The sequence below is a fragment of the Numenius arquata genome, chromosome 10 (genome assembly GCF_964106895.1).
Source record: "Numenius arquata chromosome 10, bNumArq3.hap1.1, whole genome shotgun sequence".
Classification (NCBI taxonomy): Eukaryota; Metazoa; Chordata; class Aves; order Charadriiformes; family Scolopacidae; genus Numenius; species Numenius arquata.
Window position 1 is genome coordinate 55518801 of NC_133585.1, and position 23171 is coordinate 55541971.

Below are 23171 nucleotides of genomic sequence, written 5' to 3' on the forward strand. Positions count from 1 at the left end.
GGCCCAGGTTGCCCAGAGAAGCTGTGGCTGCCCCATCCCTGGAGGGGTTCAAGGCCAAGTTGGAGGGGGCTTTGAGCAACCTGGTCTGGTGGGAGGTGTCCCTGCCCAGGGCAGGGGGTGGCACTGGATGGACTTTAAGGTCTCTTCCAACTCAAACCATTCTATGAATCTCTCATGCTATCATTCTCTCATTTTATGATTTCAATTTATCTGCCAATAGCAATATTTGGGGAACACCTCCAGTGCATTGAATGCACGTATGTAATTTACTGCTTCATTTAGGAGCCACTGCAAGATTTTCAAGAACAGAAAAGTGTAAGAGAAACTACAGGAATGAAGTGTAAAAAAGTATGTATTTTACATAGTCCTAATACTTCTGAAATAAAGTGTAAAGACGCATTACAATGTTAGAGATAAAGTTCCTGTTTTTCTGTTTAATCTTTGTCAAAATCCTTTTAATAGTGTTATTTTGAAAAAGAAAAAAAATAATGTAACTTAATCCCATTGAGTATTTTCAGGCCAAACTATTGTGCTTGATTTATATACTATCATCCAGTTTTTCCCCCAGTAATTGACAAATGCTAAATGCTTTATCAGTCTGGTGCTGCGGACGGTTTGGCCACAGGGTTTCCCAAGCCTCTTGCTCTGCACAGTGGCAGGAAAGATTTACGTGATCACGACGAGGTGGAAATGTGAACCTTCTTCGTGCCAGATCAATTAAGTGACTGATTGGAAGAATCAGCGAGCATCAGATATACGAAGGCTTTGGCAAAATTCACACCAAAAGTGACTTTTAAATTCATGGTGTGTTCCTTAGCTCTACTCTTTCCAAGTAATAAGAGACTTTTTGGCCTGGACCCCTCTCTAGGGGTCCCTCTCAGGACTAACCCCTCTCAGGATGATAGTACAATATTAGATACTGCCCACATAGAAGGAAAGACAAGATCCATATAAGAGAGGAATTCAATGCTGCTATCTATTCACAGGCATCTTTAACAGTTCTCTCTACTGGACCAAGTAAGCAACGCTAGGGATGATCAAATGCCCAGGAATAAAATTAGATCCAGCCTAATTTCCCTTAAAAACTTATGAGGTTACACACGAGGTAAACCTTTTTTCCCTTTCCAGTTGCTACGTGCCCTTGTGCCTTCGAACCCCGTGAAAAGAAATGTCAAAACAACTTGTGAAAACTTAATTTTGAAACAGCTCCAAACCATTCAAGTCCACTTTCTAATCTAACAATACTTTGTCTAACAAAAGTTTTTCTCATCCATAACTAATGGGGTTTAGAAAACATCCAATGTATAGATTGTTAAAGTGAACGGTGGTTTAATCTACAGATAAATTACCTTGTGTTGCTGGTTTTTCTCTTTTTTGTGTTTATAGCAAAATGAAATATAGGTGATTATATCAGAAATGCACTAAAAGACATTTTTTATAACAATATGGAAAATATTGCATGGACTACTGGATCGGTTTTGTGTGAAAACTTGGATTTTCTCTCTATTACAAATTGTAAGTCTTTTGAACTGAGCTGCTTGGAGAGCCACAAATGACTGAGAAAGTCCCTGGGGGAAATATTACCTAGATTTGCCCATTTTCATACTCTTTTCAGGATTCTGGATTTAGTCACCGTTGGAGGCAGAATATGGCACTACATGGGTCTTGTTTTGATCTAATATGGATGTTTTTTCCAGTCTTAGAGCATTGTACTGCTTGGTAATTCTAGTACAGTGCCATCCTTTCCAGTTATAACGTGGGTGGGTATTTTCTAGAGTTGAAAAAATAGAAATAACAGCATTTAATGATGTTCTTCTTTCTTTTTTATTTTTTAATTTCAAAGAAGAACAGGTGTACTCACTCAATGGAAATCCAACAGGAATGTGTACAGAAAGGGTGCTCATTCCCATAAATGATGTTCCCTCAGCCCAGCCATGTTAGTATATTTTATGTTGTCAAAACAATGATGGAGAAAGTAGATTAGATGTACAGGAAGAACGAGCAGTGGAGAGATGTGGATCTGAAGTGTCAGGGCAATGCGAGTGAGAAAAGAAAACCATCTAAACCAGAAAGTAAAAAGAAAGCGAATAAATTAAAAGGAAACTTGCATTCCTTGAATTACACAAAATACGACTATGAAAGCAGGACATGGAAGAGTCTCTAATGGCAGAAGAGACGCTGGAAGCAGCTAAGAAAACTAAATAGAGAGTTCACGGTACTGACGCCAGAGCAAACACAGAGAAGGAAGAAGAAAACCTCCAAGAAAACACTATTGCACCTGGATTAGCAAACAAGAAACCAGAAAAACCCAAAGACTAATAAAATTCAGTTATCAGCACCAACCTACCCACAGTTTGGTTGGTAGAGAAGGAAGATAATGGTCCCATTTTTCTGTCTGTATTGTCTGTTTGTGCACACAAATCCTAATGCCATGCACGTGGGAAATGGTATTAAAATGAGACAGAGCAGCATCTCTTCATCGGGTGTAACTGCTTAAACGGGGGGCTACACAGGGAGTTGGGGAGCTATTTTAAATTCTTCTGGTAAAGAACGACATCAGAACTGAGCAGCTGCTGATCGGCTGGGTTGTCGTCAGACGCAAAAGCACGGACCGAATCGTACCCCTGGAGTAGCGTGGTGCTGCACCCAATACAGGCAGATGGAGCTTCGCATTCAAAGCTAAATCATGTTAGATGGAATGTCACAGGATGGTGACGCAACATAAAATAAGATTACACATTATCTTCAAGACTTCATTAAACTCATAATGCCATGAGGACAATGCTGATTATATTCCCATAAAGAGTTTATTTGCATTTTGTATCTTAGTTAATCCCTACTGAAAATATTGTCAGCTAATCTTGGGGGTAAAATTCAACCACAAGCTATAGCAGAGGCTAAACTATTTCAGGGAAACCTAAATCCTTGTGACATCTAAAATTGTTCTCAGAGCCTGAATGACCACCGTTCCCGGAGGAAAAACTCTCAGGAAACTATTTTTTCCCTCTGTGGTTGTACAATACCATTCAGTGCACGGTGCAAGTATGAATGAGAGCACAAATCTGCAGGCTCTGGACTCCACGCTCACCTACAAGGCACTGAGACCCTCAGCACAATACAGTGTAAATGGCCAGATAAGCCCTTTTATTTTAATTTTTTATTTAACAGTCAAATTTGCTGCTAGCTTGCCATACAGATTTAAATAAACACTCCAAATAGAAGCTGAAGTTCAGGTCTTTTATTGAACTTTAGAACCTGAAGTGAGCAGCGTGCATGTGGATTCAAATTCAGAGCCTGACACACGCTCAATCTTAGTTAAGACCTAGTTATTTTTGTTGGCAGCGGAACTGGTGCTAAAATCATAACACGTTCCAGTTTTCCCATTCTATTCCAGCTTCATTTATGGATTATCTAAAAGGATGTCCATACGCAGTTCAATGAAAGTTAATGGGTCAGGCTACAACGTCCCTGAAACCCCACTAGTTGGGTCGCAAAACTCGGTTTCGAACTAACTTTAGTCAATGCCCGAGGTAGCGAGACACTGGTTTATTTGTTTAGGCAATAATTGTCCTTTGCCTCCAGTGAAGCCTTGAAATTGCTTCTATGTTTAGAACCAAGATTGCTCTGTTAAGGCTGCTTGTCACAAAGTTTCACCTCTTTTTAGAACTGTTTATTCCCAGTACCCTATTTCCCAATTTAGGCCATTATGGGGTTTGATTGATGCATCTGCCTGATACAATGGAGCAAGAACACTAGGATCCTTTATCAGATGCCTCAGGCACTACAATTACTATTTAAGGGTTACAGTGACATTGTTTGTGAAAGGTTTACTGCCTGCCTTTCTGAACAAACATTATTATTTGTATCTATCGGGTTTTTGCTGTCTCAGTTTGGGGGGAAAAAGGAGTGTGTGAAAATACATTAATGTAAAAAATACTTAAAGACCCACTCTCATCCCTCGGCAGACACAGGACATTCTGCTGGAGGTTACTGCTGTCAGTGTGATCCGTGTACACAGATTAAATAAAAAAAAAACCAGTTCCTGGTCTTGAATAAGGAAAGATTGGCCTCTTCAGTGGTGGAAAAGGGGGTACTATTGCTTTATAGCCAGTACTGCAACAAATATCCTCTGTACAAGGGGTGGGGTCTACAGCTGGAGAAAAATAGACTGGGAAGGGGACTGAAGAAGTCATCTAGTCTATCTCTTGCCCCTGGATACGATCAGCTCTAGCTGGGTTATTCCTGAAAATGCTTGTTCTCCTTGTACCCAAAGACCCTCCAGAGCTGGGATACCCCAAACTCCCCCAGACAATCCTTTTTTGGGTGACTGAGTGCCCCAAACTCACCACCTAGTGATTGAGAATGACTCTTCCTGGCTGCATTTCAGGTCTACTGTTTCTCGCCAGAGCCAGCAGGGACAGGGAGCTCAGATAATTCCTTTCCTCTCTGCAGCTCCTCATCTTTCTCTTTGGCTGCAACGGACCGCACCACAGCTGAGGAAACAGCTTGGGGATGGCCACGGTGGGATAGAAAAGATGCAGGAGAGGAGATAAAAATCTTCTTTACGACTGAACTCAGTCCTTCAGTTCTCTTCATCCCGCTCATTCTATCCCTTTCAAGTTACAACAACTTATTCCTGTAGATAACTTCGTACCTACACATCTGGCTACAAGAGCTGCAAGAACACTTAGCTCTCATTTAAACTAAAACCCTAGCCTTTGCAAATATTAAGCTCAAGAGCCAAAATAATAAATAAATTCACAGGTGTATGCATATAAAACATGAAGCTGGTTTTACCAGCATTTTGTTTTTCCTAGACACTCTTTAAATATCTGCAAGTCTACATTAATTTTCACAATAGTTTCTGGGAGTACCAACATTTTTATTATCCATTAAACAATGTGTTAACAATCATATTCCATTGGTGCATTTATAATTTAACAGTTATAACTTGACAGACTCCACAGTAGGCTTCACAGCACTTACCAGCAGCCACCTGATTTTTTTTGATCCATCGCTTTGGGTGTATTGGCAACTGGGAAACACAGGAGTAAGTCTGCATTTCGTTGCAAAAGGTTTAAAATTACACACCCTAAACTGTGGCCCACTCCCGGGGACTATCATTACTATTATAGCAAAAGAAAAGACTGTGTGCCTTGCTGTAGAGTAGTCCTAGAAAGGGGTTTTTTTAAAAAAACAAGAACAGTAGGTTGGGCAAGAATGCCTTTTTTTTCTAGGCAGCCAAAATCTACGCCAACTCAGATGCCACTGTCCCACGCTCTCCTGTTGGTTTGGTCTGGTTTTCAGTCTTTGTGACAAAACACAACAATTTCCTCATTGTGACTGTCCATTTTCAATTAACACAACTTTGTTCCTACTACCATTTTTTTTTCAGGTCCTATGGGAATTTCCTGTATTAACATGTCTTGGTTTCAAATTTCTCCTGCTCTGACACCCTTCTTCCTCACTCATTTCAGAAATGGTTGCTCAGTCCCTGTTTCCTCTCCTACTTGACAGCACCCTGCCCCACATGCTCTCCCCAGTCCCTCGTTATCTCCATGCCAAGGTTGGCCCTTTGGCCTTAAACTAAGTTCCCGTATTCTGCATTCTCATCCTTTTTCATATCCATCAGGAATGTTCCAGTTCTGCATGGGGGCACGTAGCTCCTGAAATCTGCCTCCTACAATATCATAACTAGTCTTCTGTGCTGAAATAACTGAAAAGAGGTTAAAACATCAAGTTGTTTAGACTCAGGTATTAAACTTTCTGTCCTTATGTCTTGAGGCTTTCAGTTTGGTGGGACTTGCTCCAATGTTTCGTATGGGTCTGCTTCATTTGCTCGGGTTTTCACGCTTGGTACCTGTCGCAGCTGAGCAACACACCAGAGGTCTGCTTCTTTCAGCATCTCATTGGCTCTGGCCAGTGCAAATAGAAAGAGAAATTTAATTCAGCTGTTGCCAAAACCTCTCAAAATTCCCTCCCTCCCCTCACTAGATCTAAGCACTCAGTGAACATAAAGAAAAAGATGAACTTACTATATATGCATTTGCATATTGCGTACAACATACCTGCATTTGCAAAGTACTTTTCCAGTTGAATCCAGTGAATCTAAACCTCTGCAGTGTCTTTTCTGTTCTTGCCTTCATCTTTTTCCTGTCATCTGGTCGTTCCTCAGTCGATGTGAGCAACCTCCCAGCTGCAAACACTGAGTTCAAAGGATGTGCTACAGCCAAAAGCTGTTTTTTCTCTACAATTCCAGCTCTAGATGGCCGAAACTTTTAATGCCTTCCAAAAAGCCTCAGTTTCTCTTTAAAATAATGTAAATAATGTAGCACAGCTCCCATAGATAGCCTAGAGTCTCCATTCATAGCTAAAACAAAATATATGTTTTGAATGAGAGGGACTTGATTGCTGTTTACTGGCGCTGGGACTTGTAGAAAATGTCACTGTCACTGAAAAATGTCAGTCGGGATTTACTTTTTCTTTCTAGATTCACTCCATATAAGGAAAGCTACTAGAAACTAGAGTAGTAGGGAAACTATGCGAGAGATGAGTACTATGTCTGTTATCTGTACGAAATTTTATGCAAATTCATTTATCTTTGTGGGCTTATTCCTGGAACACTATGCCAAATATTTAGAGTCGAGTTTTTACTAGGAAACTCCTTCAGATTAAATGTGCCCACTTGATGAGGATTCTCAGCTGACTTTATGTTGGGTTCTACCTAACCAAACCTAGCTGTTTTCTTAGGGAACGTGTAAGAGTACAGATGAATTGATTTATGTATCAAAGTTAAAATGAAAATTCTGTCTGATTTGTGACAGAATATTTCTGTGCAAATTCTGAAATTACATGGCATTATAATCCCATTGTATGTAAAACTGTCCTCTTATGTGCAGTACCTTATTCTAACATTGTTTCAATTTCTCATGTTGCAAGAATTTCTACATATGGGTCACATTGAAATCCTGTGCCTTGAAAATGTTTTTTTTTAACCTTGAAGTAAAGCTTATAAAGCTATTGTACCCTCTTCTGCCTTCTACAGGTGTCTGTATTCTAGGTCAGATTTGTTTGTTCTAGGTAATGAACATATGTAAATATATTCATTGTCTAAATTTTGGTAATTATAAAACCTCATGAAAATTTAAACTGATGCAAAAGAAGATCAGTTATGGTCTAGACAAATACTGTCAAGAAATCAAAATAGTCTTCTGCTGGCAGGATAAGCCTCACAACACCGCATTTAAGACAGCTACTGGAGATACGGCACGGGCAGCTTTTTAGATCAGGGCTTTGATGTTTCCTTGTATTTCCAGTAAAAACTGGTGGATTTCTACCTGAACTTCTGAAAGACCTCACATTACATAAGTGCAGGTTTCAGATTCCTGATGTACCGTGTAGACCCTTTATGGACTCAGTTTGTGATCCCTGAGCTCATCTTCAACTGCTCATCCCTTCAGAAACACCAGCCTTCAAAGGGCTGTGATTTGAAACGAGGATTATTTGACTTTGGGTTCTGCTTCTGTTCAAGGGGGTGTGTCATCCTACAGCCTTGCCCACATTGTAACAAAACTCACAACCTGGTCTTTCTAGAGAGATAATAATCACATCCTGCTAAGAACAGCTCTTTTTTTTTTTTTTTTTTTTTTTTGCTTGAAGAAAAGAACACGTTAATACTGTTTCACTTGGTCCAGTCTTCTCTTTCTTTCATTACAACTGCCATTTATCAATGTCCTCAAAGTACTACAATTCAGTTTGTTTGTGGCATTAGGACTCCTTCCATGTAGATTAGGATAATAAATTTTAGATGATCTGTTTTCAGCAGCAGAGATATTACTGCCTCAATCTAACAGGGACGAGAACCCTTGTAAAAAGGAGGAACTCTTGTTTTAAAAGGTCCTTTGTTTTAAGTGCTGGCATAGTTATTAAAAAGGTTGAATTTATGTTCTTTGAATTTCCTTAGATATATTAGAACTTCGTAAATGAGGTTCAACTTGTTTCCAGGCATTCGTGCATTTGTTTAAGGCTGTTGCGTACAATTCAGCAAAGAAAGCACTGTTCCATGCTTAGCTGTCAATCTGCTTCTGCTTGCTGAATTCACAGAAGATTTGAAAGTGGTTTGCTATTTTGGTAAGATTAATTTGTTTGTACGTGTGTGTGTGTGCTAGGATGGTAGCTATCGTATCAACTTTATAGTTGTTGGAGCTGTTATTACCTAGTACAGCAGGATATTAGAGTACAATGAATATACATGTAGCTACCTTGAGATTTTGTATTTTTACTTTTAAACCATTGTTAACCCTTTAATTAAATCAAACTTTCTGCCCTTGAAAAATTATCCCTGCAACAGTGAAAATTCCTTGGCTGAAAGCCATGCCAGGGGAAAAACGTAGAGAGGTGATTGTTCTCTTAACTAATCACTGCTTTTCTAAAGAGGAAAACACAGTATCTTTAGCAGAATTGTCAGGAGTGGAAAACACTTTCTGACCTTTCTCTGACTCTCTTTTAGGTCCAAGGGAAGTTTGCTCCACTGCCCTGGTGGATAAAATGAAGGTAGAGGAACCCAAAACAGAAGTGTCAGCTAGTGCTTGGCAAGCAAATTGGACGTTGCAGTGTTCCTGCTGGTGGGACCAATATGAGGTGCATTAATAGAAAGCCCTCAACTTTCACTGCTTCCCAGGATAGTTTATATCTACCAGTTCCTATTCCCTTCCAAGGAGCAAAGGGAAAGGGGTGTTCCTGCAGACTTTACCTTAAAGATACAGGTATATTACTTGACCAGAATATCCTCTCAGTCTTTGGAAACTGGGAAACTTGATCCAGTATTTGAACAGTTTTCAGAAAATAGCTCTCATACCCAACCTTATCTTTAGTTGTACATCAGCACTGCCTTCATTATGGTTGAAATCAAGCAGCAATCAGAGGCAGGCCCTTTATCAAGCTTCACACACTGGCAAAACACATATGCATACTGAATTTCCTCTTTAAGGCCCATGGAGACATTTCCTTATAGGTATTCTTTCCCCTCCCCTTCTGTAGTCTCTTAGAAAGCCATGGATTACCTTTACAACAGCCACCTGAACTGGTAAGCTTTCCCTTGTAATTTGTTCTGGTTTTTTTGGTTCGGAATTACAGGTTAGGGTCAAGCCATTCCGGGGCCAGAGTAGACTGTAAAGAACACCCCCAATGGATTAGGCCTAATTTATTTGACCCAGGTGTTCCTGTAATTGTGACACACTGAAAAATTTCGCAGTGCTTTAATGGCCCTTAAACTTACATTTCCACCTGCTCTTTCTGGCAGTGTGACATTGCTCATGTTCTTTATGTTCCTTTGTTTATTTAGGTGTGTTTCTTTGTTTCTGTATCTAATTTAGCACATTTTAAAAAAAGAGGGCATAGTAAAATTTAAAAGGCTGGTAGTGAGAGTTTCTCACATTACCACCACGTGCACTACTAACACACAGGTGTAAGCCAGAGGAACAGGTAAAGTATGGTGTGAATGATACCCATAATGAATGTTTCCCCAGATGCGATTAAACATCTGCTATATACACTATGTCTCTCATTTCTTTCCTGTATCTCTATCAGAATAGGTTAAAACAGAACCCCCCCGGGAGTTCCCCAAAACTTGCATATATCCACCAGTGTCTCCTTTGCCGTGGTGAAAGACAGTCTCGTTTCACGAAACAATCCGATAATATCATTGAATGTCAGCAGTAAGATCTTTAGAAGTCTGACAGCAGAACCTGCTTAGAGTTACTCCATGGTCTATGCTCCAACAGAGACCAGTTCTGCCACATTTTGAAGATTGTCCAAGAGGTTCATAATGTGGCTGATGTGACCAACAACACTTTTGTCAAGAAAGCAGGGAAGAAAATCCAGGAACAGAAGAGGGAAGGCACGCAAGCTGACACCTAGAACCTCCACATTAGGCTAGAACGCTTTTCCATAATGACTGTGAACCAACGGGCCTGGAAGAAGCCTACCTGTCAGTGTCTTCCTGAGTAATGTTGCCTAAAATAACTCTCTGTGTAGTCTAACAACAGCTTAAAGATGTTAGAATCTGCTTATTTGTAATGCCCTGCACCTGTTACTTCCCCAAAATGGTAAAAAAAAACCCAGCAAAAATCAAGATTATCTTTTTCTAGAGTTTCAAATAGACATCAACTTATCTACTAAATTAATTATGTCTCTTAATCTGAGGGCATTCTGTCGGATCTTTGGAGTACAGTATTGCTGGTCATTCTCATCGAGGACAATTTCTTCCATTAAGCCCAATTCTGTCAAAGCACTTTATAACAGAATCACAGAATGGTTTGGGTGGGAAGGGACCTTAAAGACCCCCCTGCCCTGGGCAGGGACACCTCCCACCAGACCAGATTGCTCCAAGCCCCCTCCAACCTGGCCTTGAACCCCTCCAGGGATGGGGCAGCCACAGCTTCTCTGGACAACCTGGGCCAGTGCCTAAACCCCAGTCTAACCCGTTGTTGATTCTTGCTTCAAAGTGACCATGTCTGTTCTTAAATATGCTTTTGGTTTGCATTGTAGCCTCTCAGTTTTCAGCAGTATCTCACCATCATATTCTTTTCAGGTGTAACCAGCCCTGTATGCTGACTTTTAAATCCTGCTCCCATTGTACCATCCCAGATCATTCTATTTCACATCTTTCGTCTTTCAGAAGACTCCCTTCTCTTCTTCCTTCAGCCTCCTCTAATGCCACTGCTTACATCGTTGGCACCTGATGCCATTAAACGTATGTAAGAGTTTGCTCCCAGCCTCACCGTGGCTGCATTTCAACCCTGTAACTCTTCATTACGTCACCAAGATTCATCTGCTTTGTCCTGTTGGCATTTATGAGTCTGAATTGACAGATGTCCAATGAAACGAAGAATTCCATCATTTATCCAAGCCTGTCTGACACTTGTACAGGGCTATCAGTGAATGAAGGAGTTTAACTCTGGATCATCTCTCTGAAGTCACGTCTCCCAACTCATCTAACCCACTCAGCACCCAGTTTAAGAACGTGTTGAAAAGTGACCATGATTTCATGCCACCTTCTTTCATACCAAACACTGACCTGAAGCTTTTAATTTCCATCAGTTTTTGTAACACAGTACACATAACTTCTATAAATGCTGTTGTTCCCTGCATGTTATTGCTGTTTGGTTTTGCTTTTTTTTTTATTATCCATCATAGGCTCCTCCTAAAGGAGTCTTTGTAAAATTAATGAGACCATCATTTAGTCCTATTTTCTTTCTTCTGTCTCCTCCCCTCGGTTTTTGCTGAAGTACGGCATTCTGGTGTCCAACATTGACCATGGGGTTAGGAATTTAAGCATTTCAGCTAACCAAAATTCACAAGGTTTGGGGTTTTTTTCTTCTTTTTGTGTTTATTTTTTTAATGAGAACATTACATCTTTCATATAATTAGATGTCTTGTGAAAGTTTCGTATCTCCTCCTCCTGTTTTTGTAAGAAGAACATACACAAACTATGCAATAGACCTAGAATGGAAAAATCATTTTTAACTGTGATACTTTCTCCTTTTGTGAGAACTTTTCTTTATTTCCTTTCTTGAGTCTATTTTCCATGCCAAAAATTGGAAAGGGAGAGAAGAAAATAGTAGGCAGGAAAATAAAAATGCAAAGTTTATTTCTGGGGGGAGAAAAATATAAGCAAAACTTACAAATTTCTAGAGAATGAAACAAAGATGTTTCCCTTTAAAAATGATAGATCCTGTCCCTGTTATGGAAACAACTTTTTTTCATGTTTTAACGGGTTTGGAGTCCTCCAGTTTCTAGAGTGAGTGTTTGTGTTTGCAGGTGGGTGATGAGAGAGGGGGAGATTACATTTTATTGACATTTTTTTTGCATGTCAGTGTATTTTTTAATCCCCGTGAGGAAGTACCCAGAGAGTTTACTTTCTGTTGATCAGGAGGCACTTCATACTCATAAATGCCTTGCTAGAAATCTCAGTTAGCTTTAATTACAGATCCAGCAGGACCTCAGTAGCAATTGGGTCCTCATTTGTATTGTTAACCTTTTTTAATATTTTCACAATCAGGCTGGCAGATGTCAGTGTGCCCAATGCCTCCGATTTTTGTCCTTCAAACATTACCATCTTCTTTGACATATCATATCATAGAAATATCCTATATCTTATAATTTAAACGTGTACGAACCATTTGGTGACCCATACTCTTGAGGGACAGAGTTAGGGAAATATTTACAATATTACTGTTGGGTTCATCAACTTCTGCTACATATTCTCACTCGTAAATAACTAGGTATGAGCTTATATGATGTTTGCTAAATGGCGCTCTCACAGTGTTGGACTAAAATACCCCTTTAGGGCTGATGGGATTGGATAAATTCAGAAAAATTTTCCTACCCCCTTGAAAAATGGAATTTAATCTTCTCATCTATTATCTTTCTCTCAAAATTATGCTGGCTTCACGCTGAGAGCCAACATTTGGTCCTGGACTAGTAAGCTTTTAAATTCAGCTAGCTCACAATACTGTTGAACTGGAAATGAGGAAAATAAAACTCATTCTCACAATTTTCAAGGAGCACTAGCACTCCTAGAGTTTTAAATCATAGCATTCTGAAGCATATACAAGTTATCTAAGGTCACTTTTGCAATGTGTTAAATGTAATGTACATTCTCCCTGCAAATTGGATGCGTGCTGCTAAAGAAATCTGGCTGTACGAATGAGACAGTATGGAAAAGAGTGCCAATAAAAAAAAGAAATTAATCTTCTGCTTAAGTTTTTAAAGCTTTGATATTGCTGCATAACACCCTCTTGTATGTTCTGTGTGCTTGTATGATAGGGCTTTATCAGCACTACTCACAGATTTAGATCAAAGAGCTCCATCCCCTCACAATTATTATCCATAAGTGTAATTTGCTCGTACTTGTATCTGGGAGAGCTATTATGATATGTGCTTTTGACTCTATGACTCAAAGAAAGAAAGGAGAGTCTCACAGTCCCTGCTCCCGTACAGTTACAGAGCTTGGCAGAAATTGCCATTATCCTGCCCCATGTATAGAGCTTTCTCTGAGAGCTCCCTTCATCCAGCAAATGAAGATGAATGCTTATTAGGGGGGGGGAAAAAAGGCTTGCTGTGATCCGCTTCCCAAAAATAATCAGAGTGAGGCACGCAACCTGAACATTAGGGCTCTTAATGGTGGCTTTGGCGTGAACTGGGGAAGGCTGAGGAGCTTTGGCTGCTCGCTCTGAGTCATAATTTTTCAAACAAGGCCCTAAGTCAGAGCTATCAGTCCTGTGCTGCTCTTTTCCTGGCTCGCGATAAGCCCCTCTCTTTCTGTCCCGCGCCCAGGCCTGCGATTTAACATTGCAGTGACAGCAATTGCGAGCCCCAAAAAACATCCTCAGCAACTCCCCTCTAACACAAATCGCTTATTCTTCCTGAAAGATGAGTGAGTCATGCGAGTAACAGACGGCACATTAAGAGTACATTGTTTAAAGGGTGCTTTAATTAGTTATGTGGCATATAATGACATGGGGTCAAATAATAATTTAATTTTTGTACACTATCCTTTTTTTGTACATCACCAGTGGACCACCCTCTTTGATGAAGGATCTCCCAATAACGTACAGGATGCTTACTGGAGAACATGAGGAAATTCATTATTCTTTTTCCACAATGGCTCTTTACGTGTTTTTTAAAGTCTTTTTTTTTGTGTGTGTGTGTTATATAAGTGACTTTGAAAGCTGCGGCCCAAACCTTTGTAAAATATCATTGGAAAAAAGAAAACAGATGCAAAGCCCATGCCATAAAATTAAATGAGCTTTTTTAGACAAAGTATAACATACCACTTAGCTATTAATTTTTACTTCTACATCATAAAAGCCTGAGGCTATCCCTTTATATATCTCTAAGCAGAGTGAAGTTAGTTCCCGGAAGAAAAAACTTTGGTTTATTTTTGTTATACCAATAATGTAATAGTGCCTTGATTTTAAAAAAAAAAATAACAAAACAAAACAACTAAAAAAACCCACCCACTCTGAAGTGGCTCCATATATAAGACAGATTTACTTTAAATAGTTAGTACAGTAGCACATAAGGAACAGCATTTTGCAAAAAATAAGAATGTCTCCCTCATAAAATAAACCTGCAACCAGGAAAGTGAGCAATAAACTCCGAAGTTTAGCTCTTCAGATTTTGAGCCAAAGTCCTCTTCAAGAACAGGAGATTATTACCTTATAATCAGACCAGAATTAAGGACCAGCCCCCTGAAATCAGGGGGTTATAACTTCGATGCCAAGAGGATTAGATATTTTTTTATGCATCAATTATTCTGCCGTTCACATTCACTTTATTTGCAGCACTTCAACAGGCTGAAGAGCATTGACACAAGAACTTGGAGATAAACCCGCGAGTGTGGTCATCTCAGCCTCCATATGAGATAAACCTGGAGTTACCCACATAAAAGTGGACGCACTGTTCACTCTGGCTCCAGAGTTTTGTGCAGTGTTGTACTTGTTCTTGCTAGGACGGTCATAGGGGTGACATCCCTGTCACCCCATGGAGAACTGGTGGCCTGAGCAGAGCCCTGTGAAGATGTAAGGAGTCACTCCCCATAGAGCCAGTTACAAGAACTGCAACCTGGGCAAAAAGGAGAAATCATTATTGTTGTTGTTGTTGTTATTATTATTATTATTATATATCCTTGGGAAATCAAGGCTCACATTTGGTCATTCTTAAGTGACCTTCAGTGTCAGTGGTGGGACTGTGTGGAGATTGACAAGGTGTCCTCAGAAGGGTTCTAGAAGATGGAAATCAAGAAATTATAGTACGTGTGTGGTGTCGGGAGCTCTCTTCCCCCAAGGAACGTAGCAGGCTTAACTTCTTTCCAATGCAAGTTTTATGGGACATGTTTCTCTTTCTTCTCATTTAATCCTTTGTGAGCTGTCTCTTTGGCCAATGTCTGTGTTTAAACGACTCTCCAACATCCAGACCCAGACCCATGAAAAGATGAACGCGGACACTGTCAACTCCTGCCGTAGTAATCCTCACATGTATTTCTCTTATACAAGGTTTGCCATTGTCTTCCACGCTCTTATCACCCTGCTGGAGTAATAGCCTAGAGTCGAATTTCTTGGATTCTCAAACCCTATGTATCTTCATATGTGAAAGCAATAAAGCAGCTTCTTACCTCCTACACACTGCTCTGTAATTGTTGCCATTGTGCCAGCAGATCCATTTCAGAGTATTAGTCTTGACACACAGACCACTTCATAATCTAAGCTGTAATTAGTTGATTGATTGCTCCTTATGTTTCTCCCTAAATGCGATGCCATCAGGATCTGGTGATAGGAATTTTCTCTTCACAGAAAGTCCCATGGACTTGGGACCAAGACTTTCACATGCTGAACTTTCTCTTTCAGTCCTTGGGCTAATTCTCACAGCAGTCATTGAGGGAGTTCACTCTTTTTTAAACACCCAAATATATGGTTATAACACATATATCTGGTACCAGCTTACCTAAACTGATGGATATTTCAAAAAACTAAGAATGATAATACCATCAAGGTTTCTGAAAACCTTACTCAACTTATAGATATCCATCCCCACTAAATATTCTTCATTCTTTCCAGCTTTATTCCTTCACATTCCCTCTTTGTCTAACCCTACAGTGGGCGTTTGAGGGTCAACAAGGCTGTTTTGCAGCATGTATGAGAACACTTGAGTTAGAACTTTAAAAGTTCAGTGTTTCTGTATCATCATTAATGTTGGTTTTTATCGTTGCTGACATGAACTAATGAAGTACTAAACTAGACTTGTACTAATTCATATTAATCAAATTGTCAGTTTGGAGTGCTTATCCTCTCTCCCATTTGACTTATAGGTCTCATAATTTTCTCCATCCGCAAATTAAGACATATCAGTAGCGTATTAAAGCGGAGTTGAAAGTCAACTGGATAAATTCATTAAGGCACTCCTTGTCATGATATATTTTGTAGGTTTAGTTAAAGAAAAGCCATCTTGAGAGTCTCATTTTGAGCGGTCAAAACTGAGGAACTGGTTTAAACATTACTGTGGTGTTAAGGAGGTTCAGTCCATCCTCCACCCAGGTGTTCCCATGCTGGTATTAAGAAAAAAGCCCCAGATTCCCTCCCCACAGAGGCAAGTCAGGCATGTAAACGCATTAATGGAAAGTAAATATCATTTAAATCTTCTGAATAATTTGCATAACGTATAGTTACAAGTCGAGAGTAAAGATCAAGGTTGATATTCACACTAGTAACTAGCAAGGGCTAATGACCCTCCTTTTTATTTGCAGATGGGCATAGTTTTTTCCCAGGTAGCCATTCAAGGCAGGAGCCTAATTTATTGGCCCACAATTAAATTTGGGAAGAGCCTAACTCTCTCCACTGAGTATAAGGGAGACTGGCCTCTTAAATTAGACATTTAAAAACAGAATATCCCTGTTATGTGAAATACTAGATTAATGCAGAAGGACTATATCACAGAGAATAAGATCCCTGACACACGGTAAAGATATTGACACATAAAAATCCTATGAAGTTTGAATCCATGGATGAATAAGGACTCTGGTTTTGGGGCTGGGGATCTTCTACACTTACTATTAATAAATAATTCATTAGTGTGATATAAACACAGTATTGGTTCTCAACAAGACTGTCCTGAACACATTGCCAAAGCATGTGGTGAGGCCAGTGGCACAACTTCAAGTCAATACATCACTCAGGGGTACTGAAAGAGACCTCTTATTCTATTATTACTCTCAAATTACACTACTCCAAAAGTTAGCTAATTAGCAGCCAAGTATGACAGTTTCATCCTGCAATGGTTTCCTGTCTGTGAAAGGATATCAGTTTAAGTACTGGTTGCTATGATTTAGTGTTGTATATCACAGCAGTGGGCTTCAAGGCACTCACAGATTGTCTTCTTGAGAACTCTTAAGTGTTTTGCTGAATATGTTCCAAAGAGCCTGACTTTCAAAAAAAAAAAACGTGGATACCAACTTGGCTTTAACACATGTGGCCGTTTTCGTGGCTTCATGATAATTATTTATATTGGTAAGAGAAAAGATGGATGACTAAACTCAGTGTAAAATAAAAACTGAAACAAGTTGTCTTTTTTCAGGCTGGAAATTCTGTGCATGTAGGAATGAAAGAGGAAGAGCAAAGGATGGCAGATTGAAAGGAGATTTTGAGGAAGCACGGAGAAAAACTAGATTGAATGATTTTAAAGAAAGTAGGAGCTGGATGAGAGAAATGGAAGTCAGGTGGCAAGAAATACAGCCTAGGAAAGACAATGATAAGAGAAGGTACATATTTCAGGAAGCTTCCAAGTAGTAGCACAGATCGTCTTCCTCTACCCGGCTTGGTTGGAATGATGACTGCACTGACATTTGATAGTGAGCAATAGCTTTTGTACTTTGTCAACAATGAAAAAAAAATCATAGAATCATAGAATGGTTAGAGTTGGAAGGGACCTTAAAGATCATCTGGTTCCAACCCCCCCTGCCCTGGGCAGGGACACCTCCCACTAGACCAGGTTGCTCAAAGCCCCATCCAGCCTGGTCTTGAACACTTCCAGGGATGGGGCATAAATTCTACCTCTTTCTTGCCTTCTCATCGCAGATGACCCTTCCTCGATTCCATTAATTGAATTGTGCAATTTGCATTTGCAGAAAATTTCATCGCAAATTGTGTCCTTCATCTAATCAATCGGTGTTTGTAACAGTGATTTAGGCCTGACAATTGTTCACTGCATATTTTACAATACTCAGGTTATAAAAAAGGTATTTTTTTGATATTTTTAAAAGAAGTAACAAACTGCACAAATAAACGGACTTGAAGACATCTTATTTCAGATATGTGAATTCTGAGAGCTTGAGTTTTACGGACGTTCCTGAAAAAAATGTTCTCTTGTTTCTTTACTTGACTTCACAAGCTGACTTGGAGCCAAAAGTGAAGCTTTGCCAGTGTTACCAATTTCCTTCCAACTCTGAGTCAAAGCCACTAAATATCACAATTTCTGTACAATCCCGTAACTTTCGCTAGATTTAGTTTTATTTGTCCAGTGATCTTGAATCATTTGTTTTACGTTAATAAACTTATTATCTAATCTAACAGATGAAAGAGACTGTACGAGCCAGCTCAATTAGAAGTGGCCTAAAACACCAGATTTTGAAATCTTGCTATGGTCTTTTCTGTGCTGGGTTTTATCACTTGTTTTGCAACAAACAGTCCATCCCCTGTTTAACATCAGTCACCATAAAACAGAGAATCTAAAAAAAGGCAGACAAGAACACGATACTAAAAAAGTGGAGCTTTCCCTGTTTTTTATTGGGGAATACTAAAAACAACTTGCTGAGCTTTCAAGAATTTGTTTATTTGTGAAAACTTGTTTACCTTTACATTTATTTATAGCTAACACTAATTTTGGGGATCCTTACTTGGTGGCTGTCAGAGCTGGAAGCTCTGCTTATGCGCTTTCTCTCATCTGGTCATCCTAAAATTGTGTTGGTGTTTTTTTGGTTATTTACCTCGAAACTTAAGTTTTCTAAAGCTGACTTTGTGCTTTCCTAATAACTATCACTTAATACCATAACCTATATCTTGCCTCTTGTAAGCGGGACTCAATACTGATCTCCCTCTGTGCCACCAGACCAGATGGCAAGAAAGGGTTCAACACCAGTAAGTCTGATGTGCCCAGGTCATGCACAGCAGGTTTTTTACGTTGCACACATGGATCGACCACGTAGCTCTGCCCACATTTATCCAGGACTTCTGAATATCACATCCAACTCAGCTTGGATAATTGCTTCTGTCTCATGAAGATTGCTGAATTAATATTATTTATTTTTCCAACCTTCATCCTTTATTCAAAAAATCATTTAAGCCTCCTTGAATCTAGTTGAAGCCAGATGATGTGCTAAGTGAGACCAATTTTTGCCTGCCCAAGGTTTTAGACTATTTCGAGACCATGGTACAGTAGTAAAAATCATTAGTAACGCACCAATCGGTAGCACCATGAAGAATAAACCAACAAAACCTGTCATTCCTGACACCTTTGATTTTTTGCTCTGGATACTGTTTTTAAAATATGCCATTCCTCAAGCTACCGGGTATTTCCAATTAAAGAAGCAGTCAAATAAGCCAGAGAGGCTGCTAGCTAATATCTGACCATCAGCCATATGGCAAAGCCTACCAACAGCAAGTGGCTTTCATTATTTCCAATAGGGACTGAAAGTTACAGGATTAAAGAAATTGATTCCAATTATTTAGGATCCCATTCCAAGTGCATATAATAAATCAAACCATAAGTGGCATCAGCCTCACTGAAATATAGCAATCACACCTTTCCCGCAGAATATGCGCTTAGCCATCGACAATTTCTTTTTTCAGGGAGAATTTCAGGTATGTGATGGAATTCCAGCTACTTGTAGGAAGTCCAGCCACATGGTCATAAATAGCATTTTGTGGCATGTAAACTTTGGATGACTAAGATTTGGTTATAAAATAACATAACACTCCATATTGGGAAATCTTTTTAAAGTTGAGTGGTTCTTTTTATTCTCTATATATCAGCTTCCTAATGGCTTTTCAACAGTTTGAGCCATTTTCTAAAATTACCACAGCTGCTTCACATTAGTTATGGGGTTTTGTTGCTAAGAGACCTTCTGCTTGCTAAGCCTTACTAGATCCTTAAAACTAGATTTTGTTGTTGTTGTTGATTGCACATTCACAGCAAAACACTGTTACGAAAGGAGAGCTGGAGTGGCTTTTCCCTCCAAACTCCTTCAAAGGATGCAGGAGCTTTCGAACCACTAAGAGCAGTGTTGTCATAGGTGATGCTGCCTCAGTCCCATTAATTAAACAAGTCGCTTCGCTGAAGCCTACAGTGTACTTTGTATTTTCCCTTTCGTATTGCATTGCACATCCAGAAGGGCTGTATGTAACATTTGTTTTTCAGTTTTGACTATAATCATGATAAGAATAATCATAGAATCCTAGAATCATGGAATGGTTTGTGTTGGGGGGGACCTTAAAGCCCCCCCAGTGCCACCCCCTGCCCTGGGCAGGGACACCTCCCACCAGACCAGGTTGCTCCAAGCCCCCTCCAACCTGGCCTTGAACCCCTCCAGGGATGGGGCAGCCACAGCTTCTCTGGGCAACCTGGGCCAGGCTCTCACCACCCTCACAGCAAAGAAGCTCTTCCCCAGATCTCAGCTCAATCTCCCCCCTTTCAGTTTAAAACTGTTCCTTGTGGTTCCAGAGTTACAACAGAAAGCGCATCTCCTTTCCCTGTTCCTTCTCCTTCCCGTTGGGTGCTTGTTGACCAAATGACTGGTAATTGTCAGGTAGCTGGGAAGCAGGAACACCAACAAACAGGGTAATTGAGAGGAATGTCCAGCTGGCACCTGTAGCCAGAGTAGGATGGAAAAGTTAATGTAATTCAGAATAATTTTGTGTAAGAATAATTTGAGATAGTGTGATTAGCAAAGGTGTCTAGAAATTAAGTACAGACGAGGAAAATCCATGGTTATTATGATGAGACTGGAGCAGATTAAGCCCCATATTCTCAGTTCTGTCCAGTGAATTAATCCAACAGATGAGAGAGAAAAACATTTTTTATCTGTGATCTGAAGACTCCAGAGATTAGGATGATCTAGCATTTAACCACCTCACTGTTTGCTGCACAAGCCTTGGTCTTGATGAAGAATTTCAAAGGTTTGACATGACAGGAAAAGGGAACAAAACAGAGTGTGAAAATAGAATATAATTACTGCCATCTAATTACAAAGGAAAGATTCAGGTTAGACGCAAAGGAAGACTCTCTAATAGTAAAGGTTGTGAAGGAAATTGCTCAGAGATGGAGAAGAGTCCCCGTATTTGAGGTTTCCCAGAATAATTTTGACAAGCATCTGTTGGTGTAGCAGCTTCAACTTCAACAGCACATGGTACTATATCGATCCTCGGGCATGATTTCTTTTTTCTTCTTTAGTCCAAGAAGAGAAACATGTAAAAGAGACTCTGAAACCTGCAGGGTTTTGCAGTTCCCACGTGCCCAGAAGGGGTGTCGCTACTTGCCCGATCTCAGGTGTTACTATAGGGATAACCCATGTGTGTAAACACAGCTCAAGAGTAAGTGTGGTAATTAACTCCAGGTACCACATGCAACTGAATACAGTGGAGTAGGTATTATTGATGTAAAATTAGAAGGTAAAAATCTATCACAACCCTTATAAAAATGAAAGGAAATATTTGAATTTATGTTTTGGGGTTGGGTTGGTGGGGTTTTTTTCAGTTCTAACACTACATTCACTGCGTTCGTGGGAAGAAAATGGTAAAATCCTTATTCTTTTCTTGAAAAAAAAAAACCTATGTTGTTGTTAATGGCAAATATGAGTCCACTGGATGAATTACACAGTATGTGGCTGTGCTATGATATGTAACGTTGAAATACGAACTCAAGATTGATCTAGCTTGGAATAACGTTTCAACCACTAGGGAACATGATATTTTTGCAAAAATAGACTTGTGATTCAGATAATGATATTTCCACAGTATTATTTATTTGTTATGTCTGACAGTGTGCTTGGCCCTGTAGAAGACAAGCTAAAAAGTTTTCCTGCCCTGGGACTGTGTAGCCTTAGGCCCCAGCCCTAGAAAGATTTATGTTTGAATAACTCGAGTAATCTCACTGGGATTTAAACATAATACTGAATTTACAAAATTGGTGCACGTGGCCAATGAGTGGGATTACAGTCCAGAACATGGAAGGAAGACCGTAACATGGCATTAGTAGTTATTTGACTCGCAGCCTCAGTGTTTTGTTGAGCACATTGAAAAGTTTGCATCTCTGCTGCAAGGAACTTATTTTCAAAGATCAGATAATCTGGAAGTCAGTAAAAATAGGGATCTCGAAGTGGAATGACCCTGAAAAAAAAAACCCTTGGTTTTAAGCTTGTTTATCATCATTGCTTAAATGCTCTTCAAACATTTGATAACTTTATTGGCAACATGCATTTGAGCTGGACAGGAGATGGCACATCGGTCTGAATGCTGTGAGATTAACTCCTTCAAAGGTTTTTAGGAATCCAATTCCTGTCCTGTTGGCCTAAACTGGAAGATTTTAGCAGTGTGTAACCACCCTTATTGGCAGAAAAAATGTCTAAGTTGGTTTTGAATATTGCCAGCACAATAGTGAAATGGTCAGTTATATCTGTGCGCATCCAAAAGGGAATATAAAATATCGGAAATGTCACTTTATTTTTTAACTTTTTCTCTAGACTGACTGAGCTTGAAAAGTTCTCCCTTGTCGTTAAGTCCTTATGGAAAAAGACTTGGAAAAAGACTTAGAATAAGGTGCTGTCAACTGGGGAATGATGGGATCCCATCATTGGGGATGGTGATCACCTCTTTCTCTGAGGAAGAGCTGGAGAGGCTGCACGACTAAAAAGCACCGTGTGGTCCTTTACACTGGTAAGTTACAAAAAGCTTCATTGCTTTTTAGGTTTTAAAATAAGAAAGTTATTACATGAAATAACCAAAGGGAAGACTGAGATGGTGAATTACTAGACAGCAATCTCAATGATCTAGGGGAAAAAAGTGAAAATGTAAGTCAAAAGGTATCCTTTCATATTTCCATCACATTGTTGTTCATTTGTCCCTATAAAGGAACTTTCTTTTTTGCCAGTGGTATGTAGGGAAAAATTAAAAACAGAGTTTTAAAAGCTAAAATTACAGCCAGATACCTTTAATAGTACCCTTACTGTTGCTGTTTACATTGTTTAAGAACTTTCAGCTATTTGCATTCTATTTTAATTGGAGAGAAATCAGAGCAAATCCTGTTTAAGCAGCTTTTCAGTCTGAATAGAAAATAACAAGTTAGGCTTTTTTTCTAATATGTCATGCTAGAAAAAACATGTTGAGTGCTTACTGCATTACAGCTGAATGCCAAGAGAAAAACCCACCCAATGTATATCATATGCATTTAAGTTCTTTGGGTTTTGAGAAACCACAAAACTTTCTCTGAGGTTTTTCTGTTGTTGTTGTTTCAAAAGTTAAGTGTCCACAGCAGTATTTCTTCATGGAAATTACTTCTAACCATCACAAAGGCAGAGATTCTGGACTTCGTGCATTAGAATTCAGGAACAGCACCCAAATCGC